Raw genomic sequence first — 22774 nt, forward strand, 5'->3', positions numbered from 1 at the left:
CACTTGCTGTAATGAGAGGTAGACTTAAAAAATTCCTGCCTAAAATCTGGAATAAACATAATATCAATTATATTAAATTAGATGGACCACTGGTGGGTCTATGTATTTCTGGTTATTTCCCAGAAGTTGGCATTCAGAGGTCTATTAGACAGTGGCATTTCCTTAGATAATATATTGGCTATCCATCTAGACTGATCTGAAACTTTGTTGCACCAGTTGCTTTGTATATTTATGTATTTATTTATCATTTTTTTAATCAAATATGGCAAGCCAGCATGCGACATTTGGAGCCCTTTGTTCTTTCTCCTGAATGTGGGCCTGGATTTCTGCCCCAAAGTCCTTCTTTGATAGTACTACTGTTTTCAAAACACAATTTTCCTTCCTAAGTGGGGTTTTTTTTTTTTTTTTTGCTGGCACATACATGACATGGGGTTCTAAGAGCCACATCTTTTATAACCTTCCTCCGGTCACTAAGTAATTTGAACAATCCCCAGATTTATTTATTTTTAGACTTTTTTTCTAGCTTCTTCAGGGCAAGCTGCAGCTGTACTTTCAAACCTTTCTTCACAATAGGAGTGTCAGAAGGATGATATTTTAAAGGGTGGAAATGGTTAGAAATGCATAACAACTCATCATTTTTTGCTTTCAGAAACCATCTGACTATATGAAATCTATGTTGAAACTGCAAAAGCCAGCAACCCTCCAGCATATAGAGTTTTTAATGTATTTCTGATGGAACAGCAGGTGGATTTATGGGTAGGTGTATGCCCACGGTTATCAGGTAACAGCAAGTTCCTTAGAGAGGAGTTAGCATCTGTTCACACTTCGGTCTTTGACAGGAAGATAAAGATAGAGTTGGATCAGCAGACCAGAGCTTAGGATGCTATGGGGTGGATGAAATATCTTTCTTTTAGTCCTGTCAGAGGCACACTATACAGAACTGATGACCTAAACTAATGTTATATGAGTACAGCTGAGCTACACTCAGATGTGGAATCTGCCCTCCCCCTGCACACAGACTTTCGATTCCTACCAAAAGTCTTAAGTCCACATAATTCTTGCTGACTTCTCTCTGACCACAAATCAGAGAATATTCTTGCACTTCTTTTGTTTTCTGTCTTGCTTCTTTCTGGAGCAGGATCACCTATAGAACCCAAGCATTTGTCAGGTGACTTGTGTAGATAATTTTTTTTAAAAAATATTTCAAATAAGAAGCCACATTATGGTTGATATAAGGACATTATACTCATGAGCTATACCAGAAGGCCAGCTGAAGTTGTTCAGAATTCCTACAGGCTTTTGAATGTTGAGAACTCTTCATTAGACAAGTTGAGGGGAGAAAGAACTGTGGCTGGTTTGCAAGCCACGTCTCCACTAGTTTGCATGATTAGATATAATGATTAAGAGGCTTCAGACATAAAGACGAGATCTTAACAGGTACAGACTAGCTTCAGATAAGAAGAAGAGAATAAGAAGAATAAGAATAATAAGAGTCAGTAAGAGAATTCCATCTGGTGGGGTCCAGGAGGTGGGCCTTCTCTGCAGTAGCGCCTGCCCTTTGGAACATCTTGCCCCCAGAGGTGAGGCTAGGCCCATCACTCCTGGCCTTTTGGAGAAACTTGAAGACCTGGCTCTGCCAGCTGGCCTGGGGCAGGGAGGAGAGGAGTCATGCCTGGGGTTGGCTAGTGCCTTAAAGTGCCCCTTCCACGTGAAGACTGAATGAGATACAGCCATTTGGACTTTATTCTTATTTATATTATTAATAATATGTAATTTTATCATGTATTTTATATATTTATTGTTTACTGAGTATTTTGTTGTAAACCGCCCAGAGTCCCTCTGGTGGGAGGAGATGGGCGGTGACAAATTTGATAAATAAATAAATAAATAGATAGATAGATAGATAAACGTTCTCCAAAAGCTTGCTGGAAAAAGGGATATATGCCAATGTTTGTATATTTCTCCATTATCTCGAAATACAAATCCTAGTTATTAGTCAAAATGGTTTCATTTTATTGAGCTACTTTCATCTATTGGGTAGGTGGAAACAAGAGGAAAAATAAAGGTGGATATTACTTAGGTAGTTGTCTTATATACTTCAGCAACTCAAGTTACACTATATATTATAACAGCCCAGTTGATGACTTTCCTAAAACGGAGAGGATAAATTCATGTTTGAGTAGTGGTTTCTCTCTACTTTTGCCTAACATTTGTCCACTTCAGTTCGCCACTGCATTCAAATCTCTTTACCACTGTGAATTCTACAGAATAATTCAACCAGTGTTTCTTGCCAAATCCTTTTCTTCTTCTTCTTTTTAATATTGCATGGCAGGAGTATTAAAACATGCATCCCATCACAGATTAGGTCACTGATGCAACATTTCCCCTCCCCCTCAACTCCTCTTTGAATGATACCATCTTAAGAGGACTGTACCATCTGCTGCTTCTGTATCTCTGGCTTGTCAGCTTCTTTCCCTGAAGTAATAAAAATATGGAAAGTATGAAAGAGCCTCCAGGCTGACATAATCATTTGATACACAACATAAATTTAATTATACATTCTACTGCCCCACCAGGTTTATCCCAATATTGAACTTATGGAAGATATTGCTGTTGCTTTATGCATGCTCTCAGTTTCTCAAAATCAGTATATTGGAAAGTAATCTTATCATGGCACAAACCAAAAACAGACTTACATAATGCTAAAGGCAAAATTAAGTAGCAATGTGTCAAAAATCATATCAATTCATACAATCTTTTTATATTAAACAAAGTTCTGACAGCTCAGTAGCAGTCACATAAGAACATAAATTACCATAGAAATTGCCAGCTCTACTGAGGTACTTAAACAGGAATTTCTGTATTGTAGTTACAGGTTTATACACTCTGAAGAAAAACCAGAATATACTAACTATGAAAGAAATGTTGGAGTAAAAGCCTCTGTAAGGGGAGAAGAAGGACATTGCCAGCCAGCGAGTGAAAGAAGGCCATCTCCTTAGTATTTCAATTCAGCTGATGAAGTTGACTGGGTTCATAACATCATTTGGTCCAACTCCAGCCCATTTCTATTAACAACATTATATATTCATTTGGTTTCTCCATATTAATCTGTGCAGTTGGGATCCTAGCATACATTGCAACATAGCCTGTTCACTCTTTTCAGCTCCCCCTGCCATCTACTAAGGGTGAATGAATCAGCCAAGATCCCATTCAGATTTGCAGGTCAACCTGAAGAGTCAAAGTCTGTAGAACTCCAAGGAAGATGAATCATTTCTCTCTATTATCCATGCAGCTGACTTTCTAACACAATGAAGGTTCCCATCACTGGTTACTTGCATCCAGTTTTAGAATGGAACATAAAAATGGTTCAGTCTGCGTTTGAATATGATCTTACCAAACTTCTATTTCATAAACCAATATGTGAACGAACAGAAACTAGATAGTCTTTGAAATTCTCATTTCTCTGAATTCTACAGTGCAGCACTTATTTTTTAAAATGGTAAAAAAATATATATTGGGGAAAGTGCCCACAAAATCACATACCAGTGAAAATAACATCAAAGAATACATCATATTAAGAATAAAATAAATATATTGGGAGGAAAAAAGTATCTGTATGAATGGATAAACTGGATTTAGGACATTAAAATACAGAAACTGAGAGAAAAAAAATATTGACAGGTTCATTGATCCCTACCCAGATTCCGACATTGTCCACATCCTCAGGCACCATGTTTTTCTCTCTATTTCTAGACTCCATTTAATCTGAAATAAACTCAATTTCCTTCTATTTCCATCTTTGGTCACCCCTCCCCCCACATGAGTTGATCCATTGTTTGGATCCTTGGGTCTGCAGTGTGATCTAGAAGTCCAGCAGGCTGCAGACATGCCAGATACTGCCAATTGCATCGGCTGGAAATCTGTGCTCACAAAGCAGGTCAGATTAAGGACTTCCAAGAATAAGAAAAAAATGTTAGAGATTGTTAGAGACAAGAAGGGAAATGATTGCTTTTGGGATGATAAGTTAAACTTGCTTATTTATTTGTTACATTTCTTCACCGCCCATCTCGACAAATGACTCTGGGCGCTTGAGCAGCAGTTTTACACTTGTCAGAGATTTATGTATGGCTTTTACTTGTGTGAACCTGTGGCAAATATTGCCAATTATATTAAAAAAAGATATAGGCATTTTTATTTTAAAACTCTGAATCTACCAGAGCCTAGCTCCAGAATTCCTCTATCTATGCTTATGTGATTAGAAACTTTCCTAGCATGGGCATCTTTAAAATGACTGTTGTTTTCATAATTTAACTACTATAAAATCAGAATGCTGAACGATTAGCATCATTATCCTGTTTATAAATGAATTTTGCAGAGCAAGCACTATGCCTACCATTTGGGAAAATGTTTACATTGTATTAGCTACAAGGACTGTAATATAATCTTATTTTGACCAAAAACAAAACAAAAAATATTGTTTTTTCTCCTTTTTTTAATGAAAAAAAATAAATAAAGGCACTTTGCTCCAAAAGTCTTAGTCCCATTAAAAAAAAAAAAGATTGGCAGTTCTCTTCTCTTCAGATGGATTTACCATCACATTGTGTTAAAGCCAAACAAAAACCAACACTGACAAAAGAGATTTGTAAATCACAGAATTGGGTCTCAACTCAATCTTGTGATTGGTGTGCATCTCCAATTTAAATATGTAATCCCTAAATCTATCTTTCTGATTCAGCATATAATTAATCATAATTAATTTTGATTAGGAATATAATTAAGCAATACAAGAATGATTAGCAAACTGCAGAATTCTTAATCTGCTAGTTGCCCTATTTTTTCTTCTTCTTTGATCTGCAAATTATTTCAGGTTTATAAGTTAGGTTCAGTAATGGCGTGCCTTACTCAATGGACGAGACATTCATGGCAGCAGCCTTCAGACTGACTATGGAGGAGAAGAATCTGAGGTCAGAAAGAGATTGAGACAAGTGAGAAAAAGCAGAGGCCAGACAGCCTCCACGCAAGTCAGGAAGGAATTGTTCTTTTCTAAGGTATAGAGCTCTGCCCTGAATTACTCTCAGCTGGTTGCTAATTGGTTAGTTTTCAGGATCAGTTAAGCTCTTTTTCATTCTCCAATGCAAGTCCCATGACTTCATCCCTAAGCAGTGGATGCCGGTCAAATGCTTTTTTACGTATATATCCATGAGAATAATAGAGAAGCGAATCTTCCACATTAGTTACAAACATGCTAGGAGGTCAGTATTAGTCCATGCATTCAAATAAATGTTTAAAAACAGAATTGTTTTCTGTATGCATTACTATATTTTTCTCTTTTTAATATATTTTCTTCTTCTACATTCTTCTGGGTTTTTTTGTTTGTTTGTTTAATTTCTCTATATTAAAGCAAATTTTTAAAAAAGTGCCACTGGGTATGGCCCACCGTTTTCAGGGAAACCCTATTCAACATGATGGTCTATTGGTCCATTATGTTTGTAGGTTTTGTGGTTTTATTGGCTTTATTTATTGATTTGATTTATTGATTTAATTTATATGTCCACCTATCTCATATACATAACTCTGGGCAGCTAACAATTAAAATAAAAACAGGACAGAAGAGCCAACATTTTAAAACAATAGGATAAATATAGCTGCCAAGGACATTCACAATATCCACATTCAAATTAGCCATGAAATGGACTTGCCCATACTGCCAGTACTATGCAGCAATGTCAAGTTTTTAATGCCTTACAAAAGGCCAGCAGGACTGGGGCAAGCCTCATCTCAGGGGGGATGAGATCCCAGAGGGCGGGCACCCACAGCAGAAAAGGCTCTCTTCCAGGGTCCCAACAGATGGCTCTATCTTGCAGATGGGACCTGGAGCATGCCTCTCCTCTCAATTTTAGACATTTTAATTAGGTTTAATCATGAACATTTTAGTTATTTTCTATATCTTCCATATTTTTTGTAAACCACCAAGAGTTGTATTTGGTGTGAATGTAAATCTTGCTGTTGCTACTGTTGTTGTTAATCATACATAGGATCAGTTTCAGGACTCAGATATACCAACTAGAGGGGAGATACTTGCCCTGAGAAAACAGGCACATACTCATTTGGTTTACTATTGTGACAACAGTAATAACATTGGTGGAATATTATTACTGCTTGTTACAGAATCACATCAAAGTAAATGCTTCAGGCTTTCCTCAGGAAATGATTTGTCAGAGTTTTCTCTCAAGTGAGGGAAATATCAGCTTGAGCAAAAGTAAGCTGAGCAAAATAAGCCATGAGTTTGCTCTACCCAGTATATTGCAGTTCCCAAGAACTCTGCTTCCATATTAAATGAATGATATAAAGTTTTATTGCTGGTACTACATAGGTTCCTTCATTACAAAAGCTCCTTCACCAAGATCAGAATTTCATAAATTTTAATTCCCTCCTCTTTATGATTATTATTTATATTCCCAAGCTAGATCTTCAAGCCTTTGCTATGCTGCACCAGATAATGACAGGATAATTGTTTGTTTTATTGATCATTACAACTCTGTCTGCATCTCTGCATGATTTATCATTTCTACAGCCTTTTACTCTTCCTCCTGCTTTCTTAGCAATGGGGGCAGCAGAGCAGAGCTAATCCTCACTGGCTACAAACAAGCCAATTAATGGCACATGGGGGAAAAGTTTCATCAAGAAGTCCTTGTGCTGCTTCCTAATGATTTCTCATTGATTTTGCTGAGCAATACCCAGTGAGAACAAGTAAGCAGATAGGACTGAGAAGGGATTAGTGATTATTTTAAGCAAGATTGTGCTCAGGCTTAAAGCACAACATACTTCTGGAGAGAGAACTGGCCACGCCTGCAGCATAGGGGTGACAGCAGTGAAACAAGGAGTAATCCACACAGCAGTCTGGTAATTTAGGCCATTACTGGTAGAGATGCTAGCAAAGTTAAGTCGAATTGTTCAAGATGCTAGCAAAGTTCTTCCAGAAAAAAAAGAATTAGAATCTTCCCAGGAATTGCTGCACTTCCTCCTAGAGTTGCTATGCAGTGGGTCGTACTAGAAGAGCAAAAGGCCTAGATCTCTGCCCTCCACTCTTCCATTTAATGGTGTCTTCAGAGCTGAACTTTGGGGCCAAGATCAGGAGTTTCCCCAAAGCAGCAAGCCTGGCTTATCTGTTTTGCATTCTGAGAAGAGAGCCTCCGTAAGACTGTTGATTGTTGTAGGTGTACCCTGTACTCGTCATCCCTGCTTTTATTCTGATACAGGCAGGTAAAAGAAAGGGGGATGCTGGGAGAAAGGTAGGAAGGCTGGCAGGGTTGGTAAAATAGGTTTGAGGAATGAACTGATCTTTTTGGAAAGAATTTGGATTATTCTTGGATCAATTCAAGATAGGCTACGGAAGAGAGTTGGTCCATCTGTCACTGTTCTCCTGTTATAGATTAGAGAGGGAAGGGAAGTTACTGAGTCTTAAATAATACCATTTTCTTGCTTAACACAGAGATTAATTTAACTGAAGTTTGGATGTAGGATTTCTGGGTTCATACTCAGTCACGAAACTTCACAAGCTGTTTCCATGAATTATACTGTAGCTCTCTGTTACCAAACAGCATATAAATCCTTATGTTTGTTCAGCGTGATACACAAAAGTTTTGAAGTATCATATGTTCAATATACAAAAGAAACCTTCACACAGAAAAGTGTTATCAGGAAGCAATTGAGAAGGTGCCCATAAGAAATAAGATGATATACCATGAAATGTATTGCTGAAATCCTAGGTCAGTGGATCGAATTTGGCTTACTTCCAACTGGAATTTATGGGGTTGCAGTATAAGAATAACTGTACTGTATGCAGCAGAGATGCTTTAGTCACTTACATTTCTAACAGTTTCCAGCTGGGGAGGTAATGATTTATTGAATCTTGAGATCTTCACCCAATTGAATGGGATATTTCTATAATTTGATTCATAATAAAGTTCCAGTGGCTTAATGCTGCAATAGCATGTTGTTGTCTCAACACAGTTGGGATGCCTGATGCATTAGAATAGGGGTTTAGGTATTTCCAAAATAAAAAGAGCATTCCCACTACCTGGATTATAACCAGTGCCAAGATTCAGTTTTGGTAACAAATTTAATTTAGTATCAACTAATATGCATCAGCACTCTGAGTCGCAATGAGAGTGTAAATCATTGAAATAGAAGGATTTCATTAACAGTTCTGATAATCTGTGCTTTGGGATTTAAAATAAAACTTGGATATGATCTCATATTAATTTTCTTAATTCCTTTTTCTATGGTAGTGAGCTTTTCTATAGCTCAGCCTTTCCCAACCTGCTACTTGCCAGGCATATAGGAGTTCTATTCCTAGCCAGCATTTGGGAATTCTGGGAGAAGGTTCTGGGAAATGAATTCCAATGCATCTGGAAGATATCCAGTTGAGGAAGGCTAATGACAGTAGCTTAAAATATAAATATGACAAATAAGTTAAACATTCATATGAAAAAAAAAGGTGAAAGGTCCCCTGTGCAAGCACCAAGTCATGTCTGACTCTTTGGGGTGATGCCGCTTTCGTGATGTTTTCTTGGCAGACTATAGAGTGGGGTGGTTTGCCATTGCCTTCCCCAGCTGTCACCTTCCCCAGCAAGCTGGGTGCTCATTTTCCCAAACTCGGAACGATGGAAGGCTGAGTCGACCTGAGCCGGCTACCCGAGACTCCACTTCTGCCGGGATCGAACTTGGGTCATATACTCTGAATCATTAACCTATTTTGTTCTATTTTGTATTTATTTATTTGTTGCTATTTCTATGCTGCCCCAATCACACAACTCGGCAGACCTTACAAGAATTAAAAACAAATAAAATCGTAATACAACAAACAGTGAATAACCTGAGTAGTAGCACCCCCACCTCAAAGCTCTGGTGAAAGAGAGTTACAGTATTTCAAATCCACTCATAAATTTCAACAGGGCAGGGGCCATCCTTATCTCAGAGGGCAGACTATTTCACAAGACAAGGCATATTTCCTGATCCCTGGTCCTTTAGTGTCACATGGCATGGGAACATGCAGCATACCCTGCTATTCAGTTGTGTAGAATGGGGAGATTCTACCTGGGAGGAGATAGCCTGTAAGACAACCAGGATTCAAGCTTTCATTTGACCTTTCCTCTCACTTATCTACCTCTCTCTTTACCTCCTTATGTAAAATGGATTTAATATCTACTGAGATGACTACTACCTTCTTAAGACTTTCTGGTTTCTAGTTCTTGTTCAGATTTACGAAGTTCTATGCAACTGCCTGCCTGAACTTTCTGCCCTCTAAGCCATTTAAATTATAACAGAGTATCATACAGTGCCAAACGATCGTTACCTTGTCGTGGTGCTGGAGCTTGAGCACCTCAATGATGCCATGAGCTAAACCGTGAAGGGCCACCCAAGACGGGAAGGTCATGACAGAGAGGTCAGACTAAATGCGATCCCTGGGGAAGGTAATGGCAACCCACCCCAGTATTCTTGCCGTGAAAACTAAATGGATCAGTACAACCAGAGATATGTCGGTATACCATCGGAAGATGAGACCCCCAGGTCGAAAGATGGTCAAAATGCTACTGGGGAGGAACAGAGGATGAGCTCAATTAGCCCCAGACGTGATGACGCAGCTAGCTCAAAGCCGAAAGGACGGCTAGCGGCCGACGGTGCTGGTGGTGAACGGCGAATCCGATGTTCTAAGGATCAACACACCATTGGAACCTGGAACGTAAGATCTATGAGCCAGGGCAAATTGGATGTGGTTATTGGTGAGATGTCAAGATTAAAGATAGACATTCTGGGCGTCAGTGAACTGAAATGGACTGGAATGGGCCACTTCACATCAAATGACCACCAGATCTACGACTGTGGACAAGAGGACCACAGAAGAAATGGAGTAGCCTTCATAATTAATAGTAAAGTGGCTAAAGCAGTGCTTGGATACAATCCAAAAAACGACAGAACGATCTCAATTCGAATTCAGGGCAAGCCATCTAACATCACAGTGATCCAAATATATGCCCCAACCACAGATGCTGAAGAAGCTGAAGTAGAGCAGTTCTATGAGGATCTGCAGCACCTACTGGACAACACGCCTAAAAGAGATGTTATTTTCATCACAGGAGACTGGAATGCTAAGGTGGGCAGCCAAATGACACCTGGAATTACAGGTAAGCATGGCCTGGGAGAACAAAATGAAGCAGGACATAGGCTGATAGAATTTTGCCAAGACAACTCACTCTGCATAACAAACACTCTCTTCCAACAACCTAAGAGACGGCTTTGTACATGGACTTCACCAAATCGACAACACCAAAATCAGATTGACTACATCCTTTGCAGCCAAAGGTGGCGGACATCTATACAGTCGGTAAAAACAAGACCTGGAGCTGACTGTAGTTCAGATCACGAACTTCTTCTTGCACAATTTAGGATCAGACTAAAGAGATTAGGGAAGACCCACAGATCAGCTAGATATGAGCTCACTAATATTCCTAAGGAATATGCAGTGGAGGTGAAGAATAGATTTAAGGGACTGCACTTAGTAGATAGGGTCCCGGAAGAACTCTGGACAGAAGTTCGCAACATTGTTCAGGAGGCGGCAACAAAATACATCCCAAAGAAAGAGAAAACCAAGCAGGCAAAATGGCTGTCTGCTGAGACACTAGAAGTAGCCCAAGAAAGAAGGAAAGCAAAAGGCAACAGTGATAGGGGGAGATATGCCCAATTAAATGCAAAATTCCAGAGGTTAGCCAGAAGAGATAAGGAATTATTTGTAAACAAGCAATGCACAGAAGTGGAAGAAGACAATAGAATAGGAAGGACAAGAGACCTCTTCCAGAAAATTAGAAACATTGGAGGTAAATTCCAGGCCAAAATGGGTATGATCAAAAACAAAGATGGCAAGGACCTAACAGAAGAAGAAGAGATCAAGAAAAGGTGGCAAGAATATAGGGAAGACCTGTATAGGAAGGATAACAATATCAGGGATAGCTTTGACGATGTGGTCAGTGAACTAGAGCCAGACATCCTGAAGAGTGAGGTTGAATGGGCCTTAAGAAGCATCGCTAATAACAAGGCAGCAGGAGATGACGGCATCCCAGCTGAACTGTTCAAAATCTTGCAAGATGCTGCTGTCAAGGTAATGCATGCTATATGCCAGCAAATTTGGAAAACACAAGAATGGCCATCAGATTGGAAAAAAATCAACTTATATCCCCATACCAAAAAAGGGAAACACTAAAGAATGTTCAAACTATCGAACAGTGGCACTCATTTCACATGCCAGTAAGGTAATGCTCAAGATCCTGCAAGGTAGACTTGAGCAATTCATGGAGCAAGAATTGCCAGATGTACAAGCTGGGTTTAGAAAAGGCAGAGGAACTAGGGACCAAATTGCCAATATCCGCTGGATAACGGAAAAAGCCAGGGAGTTTCAGAAAAACATCTATTTCTGTTTTATTGACTATTCTAAAGCCTTTCACTGTGTGGACCATAACAAATTGTGGCAAGTTCTTAGTGGCATGGGGATACCAAGTCATCTTGTCTGCCTCCTGAAGAATCTGTATAATGACCAAGTAGCAACAGTAAGAACAGACCACGGAACAACGGACTGGTTTAAGATTGGGAAAGGAGTACGGCAGGGCTACCCTACCTATTCAACTTGTATGCAGAGCACATCATGCGACATGCTGGGCTTGAGGAATCCAAGGCTGGAGTTAAAATCGCTGGAGGAAACATTAACAATCTCAGATATGCAGATGATACCACTTTGATGGCTGAAAGCAAAGAGGAACTGAGGAGCCTTATGATGAAGGTGAAAGAAGAAAGTGCAAAAGCTGGTTTGCAGCTAAACCTCAAAAAAAACCAAGATTATGGCAACCAGCTTGATTGATAACTGGCAAATAGATGGAGAAAATGTAGAAGCAGTGAAAGACTTTGTATTCCTAGGTGCAAAGATTACTGCGGATGCTGACTGCAGTCAGGAAATCAGAAGACGCTTAATCCTTGGGAGAAGAGCAATGACAAATCTCGATAAAATAGTTAAGAGCAGAGACATCACACTGATAACAGAGGTCTGCATAGTTAAAGCAGTGGTGTTCCCCGTAGTAACATATGGCTGCGAGAGCTGGACCATAAGGAAGGCTGAGAGAAGGAAGATAGATGCTCTGGAACTGTGGTGTTGGAGGAAAATTCTGAGAGTGCCTTGGACTGCAGGAAGATCAAACCAGTCCATACTCCAGGAAATAAAGCCAGACTGCTCACTTGAGGGAATGATATTAAAGGCAAAACTGAAATACTTTGGCCACATAATGAGAAGACAGGACCCCCTGGAGAAGATGCTGATGCTAGGGAGAGTGGAAGGCAAAAGGAAGAGGGGCCGACCAAGGGCAAGGTGGATGGATGATATTCTAGAGGTGACGGACCCGTCCCTGGGGGAGCTGGGGGTGTTGACGACCGACAGGAAGCTCTGGCGCGGGCTGGTCCATGAAGTCACGAAGAGTTGGAAGCGACTAAACGAATAAACAACAAATCATACAGTGCACACCGATATCATGCAACTATCACATGAGAATACATGTGAAGTGACTGGAAGAAAAGCCAGAAAGTAGTCATCTGCCTGAAATTAATTGGGAATGCATACCATTCATTATTTTAGCTGAATCTTTACTAGCCTTTATGACTAATTCAGGGTAACATGTAGATTCAGATATTGATAGAAAATGTAATATAGAAAGAGAAGTGCGCAAAAGTAAACGTCAGACTAGATTTGGGATGCTTAGAGAAAAATTAATTCATCACTTTCAGGGTCTAACACTTCAGGATTGGACCTGATTATTAATGGGCAAGTAACCTGGCAGTACAACTGAAGCAGGCATTTTGCTTTGTAGGACAAATCTATGAAGTGGGAAAGTTCTAGGACAGAAATCATATGTGTATTTTTGGGGAACCACAGCCTAGCAAAAATGAGATGTTTATCTTCCAACTTTGATACATGTGGGGATCAGCACTGATTCTACAGTAGGACTAACACTGCTTGAGATAGCCATTGTTTCTTCTTTGTTTCCGTTCTCTTCTCAGGGACCAGATAAAATATATACCTCTCTTTTGTTGGAAATAACTCTGCCAAGAGTTTTCTGATATTCCCATTATCTGGGCACATATACTACCCCTCACTTGCTGTTCCCACATATATATGGGTGAATCATGATAATCAGCCAATGAGATAGTGGACAAGCATTGGGCACATGATCCCTCAGCAGAAAGAGTAAATGATCTCCTACTGGATGAGACAGGGGCTTCTCTGACACAGCCTTTGCACACCTATGTGCATTTTGGAGGGTTGCTCAGAGGCATTCTGCCATAGGTGTTTCAATCTAGGTCAATGGAATTCAAGATCTTGCTTATGTATGGGAATGCATTACTAAAACAGATGGTTCAGCAGTACCAGGTGATTATTACCAGAGAAATGGTTCTTCCAACCCTGATTCAAAACAGACCCCCTGTAGAACACTTCTGAGACAACATTTCTAGAACGATGAGTTCGCCTTTTGATTTTTAGCTCTGGATTTTCTCCTTGCAAATTGCCCTTTTAGAGATGCAGGCCTTGAGTCCTCAGGTAGTTTTCCAGCAATTTCATTCTATTTGGACTTCTGGCATTTGGGCAAATAGTCTGCCTTGGTGAGTTGGCAGTAAATGATTTAATGAATTAAAAGGAAAAAGAAAAGGTACCCTGTTTTTGAGGTTTTTGAGAAGCTACTCCCTCAAGATGCAATGCCAGAAGAAGATTAGCAATGATACTTTCCAGCCTAATTGTCTCTTGGAATCTCAGTCACTTCTGCGTCTTCCAAGAATATAGCTTTGAAAGGAATTATTTCCCTTCTCATCATTGTAAATATATATAAGGAGACAGAATAAGAGTCCATGCCCATTTCTTCACTTGGTCCACTGCACATTATTATATCTGCCAAGTGCTGTTTAACTTTGAAACATCTGCTTTGCATGTTTGCTGGTCAAAGATTTTTTTGCGATCAGCATGAGTTGCAGAACCTGAAGTGGAATGAAGTTATCACTAACGTACTCCTTCTTTGGATCAAAATCCTAATAACAGAAGAATCTGACTAGTCACAGCAGTACAAATTTATCAAAGTTAAATAAATATATTCAACTACATCTCATTTATTTTTGTCATAAATTAGGTTAGCATTTGATTGCTTTTTAGGACAATCAGCTCTTATACTGGGTAAACCAAGCTATATTGTTGATATCTAAGCAAAAGTCACACACTACTCTAACTGACTGTAACTTCTCCAACTGAAGTTAGAACAACACTCTGTAAGACCCTAGCAAACAAAAGAAAAAAATGCCTTTTAGGTTGGCTTACTGCACCGCCATTTTTGGTGATGGCCTCTCACACAGCTTCTGTGGGGCAAACATTTCCTATCTAGAATCTGCTTGCCAGGAAACAGATAGCAAATACTTTGGACCCTTTACAGCACTGACATATTTTCTGAAATCTGTCTGTTGACTCGGCACAGTGCTATGGGGCAAATGAGCTGATGCCATCAACTTGAACAAGCATTTGCACAAGCACTCTGGCTTACAGTAGACCCTTCCATTTTATTCAGCTGGCCACTTAGCATCACGCTTAGGTCAGAGATAAGGATCCTGGATCCGTGTAAATTAATCTCTGATGATCTGCACTCAGCAGACAGGAAATTTCAGTCTTTTTAAAGAGTTTTCATAATGCATCAGGGCACATCAGATGCAGAGAAAACAGTCTGGCAGAACTGCATTAATTTTCATGAACCGGCAGCTTTCAAAAATCATGAAAACTGCAACATAATGAAAGCCTGGAAGGGAAAAACCTGCCTTCTTTCTCTCTGCTGGAAACCTACATGCAGATTCCATCAAAGAAGCATGGGCTTAACCCCTTGGAGCACACTTCTGGTGACATCATGGCTCCTATCCCCGTTTGTCTGCAGAGACAAATGCTTCAAATAAGGTCCGAGCGGCTGAGAGCTCGCTATGTGACCTAGTGTGATGGTCCTGCTAGCACAGTATTATGAAACATACTTCCTTCTAATCTTCAGCTATCTGTAATGTTTCCCAAGGGCTATGATTTGTATTCAGTTCTTATCATGCATGATGAAGCCAGTGCAATCAGACTTGTAGAAACAAAAATATCCTGGAAGGCTTTCTGATTTAGCAAGACTTTAGTTTCCCTGCCCTAAGAATATGCTCACTTTCTATTCTATATTCCTGGAATAAAGACATTATTTGTTCATTTGAAGGAATATTGAACTCTCTCTGTATCAATAGATCAAGATAGAAAAGAACAGAATTAAGACTATAAAATAAAGAATTAAAACTGATAAAATAAAGTGAGAATGATTTATTGATCATTCTCACTTTATTTGTTCCTAAAGATACATGGTCAACTATAGGGTCTCATGTGTCTGACCCTATGATCTCAAACCCATCAGTTTATTATCCTTGATTGGCTATGATCCTTCCTGTCAATTGCCTTCATTTCCCTTCATTAGTATTTATTGTGTTGTTATATAGTATCGTAATATTATCCTATGCACAATATTTGGCCCTGACTGATTATATCATTTACCTCCAGAAAGAAGAAGCATCTGTGGGGCTGCGGTGCAGAAGCAACTAGAAGAAGAAGAAAATACTAAGCAGATTTATACACAGACTTATGAAAAGATCTCTCCAAGCTGGAGAAATAGGCATTGAAATTGCACACTGGGGCAAACAATTTTAACTTCATGAATATTTTGATGTGATCTAAGCTGTTGGTAAGTGTGAAGCACTTCACCTTGGCAAGGCATTTGGCAGAGTGGAAGCAACATTTTGTTGAGTCTCAGTGAAGTCTCAGTGAATATGCCATTGCTCTCATCAGGATACTTCACATTGCTTTGGGACCTCCTCTTTTGGTACACACAGAAGTCTCTCCAATACCTCAAAATGCCAGAAGTAGCATCTGAAGCAACAGAAACTGAGCCAAGGGGACAGCCACACTGTACGAAGCGGTGAGCTGCAGCAGTGTAATCAAAGCCCCACTCACCTGTACATGCATGTGGCATCAACATACATATAGACAGGTCAGGGCTTCAATCATGCTGCTGAAACCAGTATCTTTTTGACCCCTGCTGCAGATGTTTACGGTAGGCCACAATGAAACAATTTTGAAGCATCGAAGTGAAGTATGTCCTTTGCATACTTCAGTTCCTTTACATAGCCATAATAACTGACCTGCAGAGGACATGGTATAGGTAGCTAGATGAAAGCAATAATCCAGTGCAAGACAAGAAAAGAGCAAAGTGCATTTTGGGAATCATTAGAACAAAATCAAAAATCAAACTATCCTCATCATAAATCCCATTCAGATGTTATTCAGTATGGAACTCTTAATATATGAGGGTTCAGGTTATGTCCTGTGCCCTGCTGACATTCTTTAAATACTGTCAGCTTTGGGTAAGCAATCACATACTTAAGTCGATTTTCATATAACAGACTCCACTTGAGGATTTGTTACTGATCTTTTAACTGGTAAGGTTCTTCTTCCAGTGGGTAGATGAGTAGATGTAAGAAGCATGACTTCAAACCACAGTCTTTGGGGCAAATGAGAAGATCATAGATTTAGAATACAACATGTAGTTCTCCAAATCAATGCAGGAACAAGTCTTCTTTCTTACACTTTTAGATTTTGAACTTTTTTTGTCATTTAATCTAACGATGTTCTAAGCTAGCCACTTGTGGATACCACACTTCAGGTAAAACCGTGTGGTTGACAGCCTTAAGAAGCATTCCAGACCATTTCAGTTGGGTTCAGGCTGGGATTTAGTACTGAGACATGTTTGTAGATGACCTGTGGTGGAGCTAGGATGGCGATGGTATCCATCCTTGTGCTCCTTGATCTCTCGGCAGCTTTCGATACCATCAACCATACTGTAGTATCCTTCTGGTATCCATGGGTTGGGGATTGGGGGCACCATTTTACAGTGGTTCTCTTCCTTTCTCCAGGGCCAGTTCCAGTTGGTGTTGGTTGAGGGAAAGAGAGATCACTCCCTAGGCTCCTCCTGTATGGGGTGCTGCAGGGTTCTATTCTCTCTACCCTCCTTGTCAACATCTACATGAAACTGCTAGGTGAGGTCATCCACTGGCTTGGGTTCAGTATCATCAGTATGCTGATTATACCCAATTATATATTTCAACTCTGGCCAGCCAAGTGAGGCTGTTGAGTGTTCTGTCCTAGTGCCTGGAGGCTGTGTGGATTTGGATGGGGAGGAGCTGTCTCCGACTCAGTCCTACCAAGACTGGGTGTCTGTAAGTATTTGGGCCACCCAGATCTGGGAATATTTCCTCTCTGACCTTGGTTGGGGTGGTACTTCCCATTCAAGAGTGGTGTGCAACTTGAGGGTCTTCCTGGACTCATAGTTCCTGCTCAGTGAACTTGTGGCAGCTGTGGCTAGGAAGGCCTTTGCACAGTTCCATCTGGTGTACCAGCTGTACCCTTTCCCAGATCAGTGGGTCCTTCAAACTGTCTCTTATGCACTGGTCACCTAATGGCTTGACTATTGCAATGCACTCAACATGGGGCTGCCATTTAAGACTACTTGGAAGCTTCAGCTGGTCCAGAATGCAGTGGCACAAGCAGTGATGGGCATGCCTCAGTATGCCCATGTAACACCTCTGCTTTGTGAGTTGCCAGTTTGCTTCCAGGTGCAATTCAAGGTGCTTGTTGTTACCAATAAAGCCCAATATGGCATAGGACCTGGTTACTTGATGAACTGCCTATACCCCATAGTGACTACCAACTGATTCAGTCTGGCAGAGTTGGGGTGCTCTGGGTACCTTCAATTAAGTATTGCCAACTATAGGGAACCTAGAAGTGTGCCTTTTCTGTCACAGCCCCTGCCCTATGGAATGAGGTTCCCCCCGAGATTGGAATGGCCCTCACCCTGCTGGTGTTTCAAAGAGGCCTGAAGACCTGGCTCTTCACCCAGCCTTTGGTGAGGATGACTGAAAACTTCTTTTAACCTAGGTTATCTTCTTTTCTTTCTACCCAGTTTGTTATTCTGCCATTTCTACCCTTTTTGTTTGTTTGTCTGTTTCTTGTCTTGTTTTCCTGTTTGTAAATCACCCAGAGTCATTGGGGGTCAGGGGACATATAAATTTATAAATAATAATAATAATATAAATAATAATAATTCTCTTTGATTTGTAAATGTTGACCGAACTGTTAACAGACAAACTACCCATTTTATTGGTGTGTCTGCTGAACCATTTTATCTACTATAATGTTCCCAATCTTACGTGTTTCTCTCCTGCTAGATAACCTATTCGACTGATAGAAAGCAGTGATCTCATGGTCTCTTGGACATAAACTGGCTTTGCTGCAATGTCATCCATGTAGATTTTAGAATACTCCTCAACTTTGCTCTGAAAAGTTGATGCTAGTCAACTGGCCCAGACCTCCAGGTTATTTAATTATTTGTTTTATTCTGAAATGGAGCTGAGATCTTCAACAACATATTGCCATACTCTAAATTCTTGACTTCAGTAAAGGATGCTGTTTACAATCCCTGCAAATCCATTCATCTGGTAATGGTGGGAAGAATTCACACTTCAAGAGCAGCAGGAGAAGAACAAGAGGCATCCCAACTAGGGCTTTCCTTTAATGACTGATATAGGAGTGCCTGCATCAGCAGTATGTCTGATGAGCAGACTCTGTTGTGGGCAACTGTGGCTCTTGACATGGCTCTTTGACCATTGGAGTGGGATTTTCTGTGGAGGAATCATGCAAAATATACACTTCATGAGAGATACCTCTCTCCACCCATCATACAAAAACTGAAAACAGAAAGTGCAAAATTGCTTAGCCATCCAGCACTCACTGAAATGAATGGAGCTCCAGTAAAACCATTCTGGCCTGACCATAACATCCTGTAATAAGGCAAGATTTTTAAGGCATGGAATCTATTTAAGAGTATTTTTTAAATGCTCCCAAAAGAATATCAGGTTTTTGGTTTTTCTTTTTTCCAACTCTTGTTGGCTATAAAGCAATCAGCAATTAGTTGACAATAGCCACTCTTCCGGGAGATTTTCTGACATCATTACTTATGCCAGAGAGCAAACAAATCTGTTTTTTTTTCCCCTTGGATAAAAGCAGCATATACATGGGGTTCATTGTTGTTAAACAAAAATAACCAAGCTAATTCCAGATTCATTTAAAAGACATGGGAAATAATGAATGCTTACTAGAAAAGAGCAAAATCAGAAACTGTGTGTGTGTGTGTGTGTGTTGAGGGGGAATCATATCTTAGGCTTCTGGGTGACTCTTTGCAAATATAGCACATGCATGGAACTTTTTCTAAAAGTGCAGCTCAGTGCCTTTTTCAGTTCCAGTTGCATCTAATAAAAAAGCAGACTACCGTTTAAAATCCTGCTCTTTCCACTGCAACCAAGTCTTATTTTCATCAGCATTTATTTAGGAGGTGGTGAGCTGGCCTTTGTGGCTACCCAGGACTTGGTTTTTACAGCCAAAATTTGTATCAGAAAATTTCATGAAGGAAGAGGCCATCAATAATGGTTTCTATAAGGCAATCAGAAGCATAGATCTGAGGACCAGGTGCTGGAGAACATCAGTGGGCTATTGCTCTCATATCCTAATCATGCATTTGCCATAGGTTGGCAATTGTGCAAAGCATGACTTATTTATTTATTCAATTTGTATGGTCATACACATTTATTCAGTTGGTATGCTGATGCCTTTGTATGCCTTTGACCTAATTAAGCATTTATATTTTTATGTTTTTTAAACCAACACAACATAATCACAAAGCAGCAATTGCTTTAAAGCTGTCTTTCAGGATATGCGTCAGCTTCCTGGCTTTTTCTGTCGATCCCAATGTGTCATGAAGTTCCCCTCTACAGGCCCCATTGATTATAAAGGAATTGGAGCTTCACAAGGGCAGTGCTCTGTAGCAACATTTCCCAGCAGATTCTGCCCACTCTCTACTGCATTTGAGCCAAGTTCATCACATGGACTACTATAGTATCCAGAAGAAAAAACAAAAGAGGGAAAGAAGAGTGAAAGGTTTTATAAGCATTTGGCCCAGCAATGAAGCTTTGTCCTGGGTATTTTGCCTACATAGTGAAACCTTCCCATTTGGCTCTCTGAATGATTAAGCTTATTCCTCTGTGATACCCAGAGCCATTATGCAATGTTAAACAAATGTCACCACATTGGAAACAGTTGCATGCCCATAGATGGGACAAAAGAGCCTCATTATGGAAACAAAATTAATCCTGAGAGCTAGAAGGCATGCAGGGTACAGACACTTTTGCTTCTTTTGTGGAACTAAAGGGAATAATAGGAATGCTATATAGCTGGTGACATACTTCATCTTCATTAATTTCTTCAGTGCAGACCCATGAAGGTTTTGATGTCATTGTGATCCAAAATTCCATCTCTTTTTGCAGAAATGCATGGTTGTGCTCTAAATGTAGCTTTAACATATATGCATATAAATATTGGTTGGACAAATTAGATTCACTGGTTTTATATGGCTTAAATATTTAGCCACGCATGCTTCCCCAGATCTTATGAACCAGGAATTCAATTTAGATAGGATAGATGGTATAGTCCATACGTATAGAACTGCATTTTAGACAATAATCTGAAATTTGTTTTCACTTAATTTTCATGGGTAGTCTGAATGGAGGGGAATATTGGATTACGGTTACTGGTTTTTCCCTATCCTGTCTTCATGTGCAGGGCTGCAACTAGGGTCTGTGTCACCCGGGGCAAACATGGATTCTGCGCCCATTTTGGCACCCCCACAACGCTCATTTTGGCACCCCACCAGCGTGGCACCCAGGGCACATGCCCCGGTTGCCGCCCCCCAGTTGTGTCCCTGTTCATATGGTAGCCCTGCATATTTGGCTTCACATGAGAATGTGTGAATCAACCTTGATTTAATTCACTTTGGCAATCTGAGACTCAAAGAAGATATGATTTAATTTGCGTTTGTGAGCCAAGATTTGAAAGCAAATGTATTCAAGCCACTTTGAAATTCAATTTTAAAAAAGATTTATTCATAGGTTATAATGGAGGAAGCAGCTTCAATTCAATTTTGGCAGAATGGAATGAAAATAGCAGGGATAGTAGACCTTTAGAGGGGATTAACTGTGCCAGTTGGATAACATCAAGGATTTCAACATGATAATGTTTTGAAATAATTCTTCCTTCACCTCTTTTAAGGCAGAGCTAGCAGGAATGAGGAAAATACAGTACAAACAGCCTTGAGTTATGCTGAACAATCCAGAAAGTGCCCTAATACCAGCGTAAAAATAATAAAGATGTGTTTAAAAAGCCAGGGGTGACTTTTTCACTTCCTTTCCTGGGGTGCCACTCTTGGCATGACCATAAAGAATGGTTACTGATTGCACTTGTAGATTGATGGATTGTGCTACCTCTGATCATTGGCCTTTGTGAGGTGCCAGGAAGGGTCAGCATTTCTAGTTGACAACCATGACCCTTCTTGAGAGGGCCCCTCCTTACTGGCTTCAATGGAGTATCAAGCTGGGCAGGGCACATTGGCAAAGCTTACTCTTTTCTAGATTCAGAAGTATGAGCCCTGACTTGCCCGTATGCGAGAGTGTGACTTTGATGCCCCTGATCAGTGTTTTGAGGGGCTACCTGGAGGGTTGGAAGACTTATTTATTAAATTTATATGCTGCCTGACTGCCAGTGACTCTTTGTACAGCCCTAAGACCCACAATTCGACCATGTTAAAGTTCTATAATGTTTACGGACCCTGTGCTACACACAAAGCCTGCTGATACTTTTGGCTGAATGCACAGAGGTTAGGGTGAATGGAGCCAATAATCACATGAAGACCAGAGACAAGAACCTTTCTCTCCCCAAAATCCCTTGTTTTCTGTTGAAATGTCTTGATAGCAGCATGTTACTTCCAGAATCAAAGACAATCTGCCTTAGCTACCTAGAGGAAACAGTGGAAGAAGATTATTTCTCTCATGTCCTGCTTGTGGATGCATTTGCTTGGTTACTGTGTGACATTATTGAGACCACTGCCACTTTTTCTGTTCAGCAAGACTAGGATGGATGAGGTCAAATAAACTTGAAACATACTCAGAATAAGATGGAAATGCTGTGGATAGATAAACCCATCGTTTTTGAAAGGTCAAGTTCATCATTTGGCAGTCCAAGCTAGAAGTTACGTTCTGCAATAAAGGTCTTCTACAGATGAAGCTCCAGAAAGATGCTCACTTGGAATTAACTAGGGTGGCACCAACACTCTGGAATTCTCCCTGCCCCCCAGTTCACTCTACTTCTTCTTCATTATAGTTTTAAAATAACCTTCAAACATACTTTGGCTAGCTTTTCCCCTACAGTAGTCATGCCTCTTTTGCTCTCTGATTTTAACTTTCAGCGTTTTGTATTTTATATATATTGAATTGTATTATTTTCCCCTTTGATTTATTGTTCTGATATTGCAAGCTTCTGTTGCTTATTTTGATTTTAGACAATACTGTGATGGTTGTAATTTTTGTATTTTTAAAAAATTTTAGCTTTAATTATTACTTTGTTCTACAGATAACCATCAGAGCATACAGTACATAAAGGAATAAAATAAATACATATATGAATGACACTGTCATGAGCGTCGATCCAGTTAAAGTGGATCTTGCCACTGAATGAGCCAATCCAGTTAAG

The 22774-nt window shown here is 40.0% G+C and overlaps 1 long non-coding RNA gene across 1 annotated transcript in view; it reads right to left on the reverse strand.

Moving 5' to 3' along the window:
• Positions 1 to 4577: 4577 nt before the first annotated feature.
• LOC134492261 (uncharacterized) overlaps positions 4578 to 22774 on the reverse strand; it is a 31770-nt gene continuing 13573 nt past the window's right edge. Inside the window, exon 3 of the long non-coding RNA XR_010067414.1 lies at positions 4578 to 4959. This is a non-coding gene — a long non-coding RNA (uncharacterized LOC134492261). The remainder of the gene's footprint in view (positions 4960 to 22774) is intronic.

This window comes from Candoia aspera, chromosome 2 (assembly GCF_035149785.1).
Source record: "Candoia aspera isolate rCanAsp1 chromosome 2, rCanAsp1.hap2, whole genome shotgun sequence".
Lineage (NCBI taxonomy): Eukaryota > Metazoa > Chordata > Lepidosauria > Squamata > Boidae > Candoia > Candoia aspera.